Source organism: Oryzias melastigma, linkage group LG17 (assembly GCF_002922805.2).
Source record: "Oryzias melastigma strain HK-1 linkage group LG17, ASM292280v2, whole genome shotgun sequence".
Lineage (NCBI taxonomy): Eukaryota > Metazoa > Chordata > Actinopteri > Beloniformes > Adrianichthyidae > Oryzias > Oryzias melastigma.
In genome coordinates this window covers 43,941-46,646 of record NC_050528.1, presented here as the reverse complement: position 1 = coordinate 46,646, position 2,706 = coordinate 43,941, and the positions used below count along the sequence as shown (strand labels likewise).

The following is a 2,706-nucleotide window of genomic DNA, read 5'->3' as shown; positions in this document are numbered from 1 at the left end:
GACCTGAGCGGCTCAACCATCAAGTCTCCAGCCTGAAGCTGTAGGAGTTTCTGTGAGACTCAAACCTGGAGATGATTTAATGAAACGTTGAAGTTCAACTGCAGCTCATGATGAAGTATTTCCAGAGAATTCTCTGGTTGGATTCAGGCGTCTGCGACCACGCTGATGCTCATTTAAACGGGTCGTACCAAAGGAAACCACCTCCCCTCCCCCGCTCGCAGTCACCATTTTCAGACAGATTAAATGTTTCCAGATGCAATAAAAGAAGTTTGTCTGGGCTGGGGGGTCTGTGCCACCGTCCACCCCGCCGAGCTGGTCTGGGGAGGAGGGGGAGAAGATGCTGCTGTCAATCAAAAAACTCCTGCTGGAAGCCAATTACAGTCTGATCCTGCCGCTCGCCGTCCTCGCGGTGGAGCGTTTCGTTCAGAGAACGGCGAGAATCAAATGACAGAAAAGCTCTCTGTCATTTTAGAGGTTCATGACAGAAAGCAGCATCAATCCATCTGTAGAGCTGAGGATGAAGATCTCTGAACTTTTTCATGATAATCAGAGAAAACCATCTTCTGAATTCATCATGGAGAGTTTAGCTGCACTCAGAGTGATAAACTACTACCATGATGAAGCTCTGATCTTAACCGGAACTCTCATGTGATGACATGAACTCAGATCTTTGTTTGATTCTCTGATCCTCATTTCAGGCTAATCTGGTCTGAGTTTCAGGACCCCGGACAGCTCCTTCAGAGTGAAGGAGCTGTCCGGGGTCCTGAAACTCGGACCAGATCAGACCCGATCAAACTCGATCAGACCAGATCAAACTCGATCAGACCCGATCAAACTCGATCAGCCCTGATCAGACCCAATCAAACTCGATCAGACTCGATCGGACCCGATCAAACTCGATCAGACTCGATCAGACCCGATTAGACCTGATCAGACTCGATCAGACCCGATCAGACCCGATCAGACCTGATCAGACTCGATCAGACCTGATCAAACTCGATCAGACCCGATCAAACTCGATCAAACTCGATCAAACTCGATCAAACTCGATCAAACTCGATCAGACCCGATCAAACTCGATCAGACCTCAGGTCTTTCGGATCCAGCGGGTTTCATGTTCTGACCATCATCTGAGAACAGAAGAATTCTGGTTTTAAATGTCTTAAATCGTAGACTCCTGATGATTGGACAGTTCGTTTCCTTCAACACTCCTGCTGGATCCCTCAGACCTGCAACAAAAACGTCTTTCCTGTTCCTGATGGTCTGAGAGTAAAAGTCTCCGCTGATGAATTCACGAAGAGCTTCTGTTTTAGATCGTGTGGAATCCTCCTCTCTAAATCTCATTTCCTTCTGCCGGTTGCACGTGCATCTCTTTGTTTCCGCTCACAGACAGCTGGATCCGTCCGCCGCAGAGCCCGGTGCCCGCGCGTGAAAGTTTCTCGCTCCTCCTGTATGAGCGGCGCAGCGGGATGGAAACTCTCCGTTCCTGGACAGAAATCTGACTCCAAATGTGGCGCGCGCTCCTGTCCGAGCGCTTCAATGTTGACGCTTTGCTTTGAATTCAAGGGAAAGTGCGATTTCCTGTTCCACCTGTTACATGAAGGTCGAAGATGAAGATCTCTCCTGAAGCCGTTTGGCGCCAAAGCTCCATCCCCTCCGTTCATTCCTCAGAGTGAGGACAGTGAACGGATTCTGTTTCTGATTCTACAGAGCTCATCTGTCCTGAAGCTTCTTCCCGCCGGAACACAACTGCGCGCGGTTTCATGATGATCCTCCGCGCGCTTTGGCCGCGAGACAAACCGCGAGCGCGCCAAAAGACCAGAATACTTACGGCGAACGAGGCAGAGAAGCTGGATCAACAAGTTCCTCACAGCCAGCGGAGCCGCGGCACGACTCCGGTACTCCGGTAAGTGTCACGCGCGCAGAACCCGAATCTGCGCGTCCAGTCGGTGCAGTCCTCCTGTTTGACAGAACTTCTCCAGAACTTTTGATGTTGCCCAGAAATCCCTCTTTTCTGAATTTCGGACGCGTTAATTGGCGGGTTTACGCAGCGCGTCCGCGCGCTCCCCTCATCGGAATGGCGCGCAGATCCTCAGTGGATCACTGGGATCCATCAGCGCGTCGATGTGGTCCCGCGGGACAGCTGCTGTTAGCGCGGGAACTCTTCAGCCAGCTGAGTCCAAATGAGGAGAGAGAGACGCGAGTCTGGATGGAATGGAGCCACTCGGCGCTCCACGCGCGCGCGCTCCGCCGGGTCCTAAAGGTAACACGGCACTAAAACTCTGCCTCACTCCTGCGCTGTTGAAGCTCGGTTCTGATGACAATGGACCGAGTTGGTGCCGGTGACAGCGCCAGACGTCCTCCCGCCCCCGTCTCTGCGTCATTTAGAGAAGTTCCCGCGAAAAAGTCCAGAACAAAATCAGGGTCAAAACGAGAGAAAATCCAGCCGGAGTCCGGTTCTAAGAGGAGAATGACGTTTAAGAGCAAAGGCGGGAAAAAAACCGCAGACTCACCTGTGGAGGCGGACGCGGACTTCACCTGCGGACTCACCTGGAGGGGGAGAACGGACTTTTCATGCGGAAGAATCGAGCTGAAGAGTTCAGATGCACGAGCCGAGCGCCCCCCGCCCCACCCCGCCCCACCCACACTCACACTTTCCCGCGCTGAAACTCGCTGTGACTTCGCGTTTTATTGACGCCTTCATGC

At 52.5% G+C, this 2,706-nt stretch overlaps 1 protein-coding gene across 1 annotated transcript in view; it reads right to left on the bottom strand.

Annotated features, from left to right (window-relative positions):
- The window catches only part of LOC112147634 (netrin-G1), a 40,484-nt gene extending 38,095 nt beyond the window's left edge, over positions 1–2,389 (bottom strand). The window contains exon 1 of the mRNA XM_036216409.1: positions 1,832–2,389. The gene's annotated coding sequence lies outside the window, so the exon portion shown is untranslated. The remainder of the gene's footprint in view (positions 1–1,831) is intronic.
- Between the last annotated feature and the right edge of the window lie 317 nt (positions 2,390–2,706).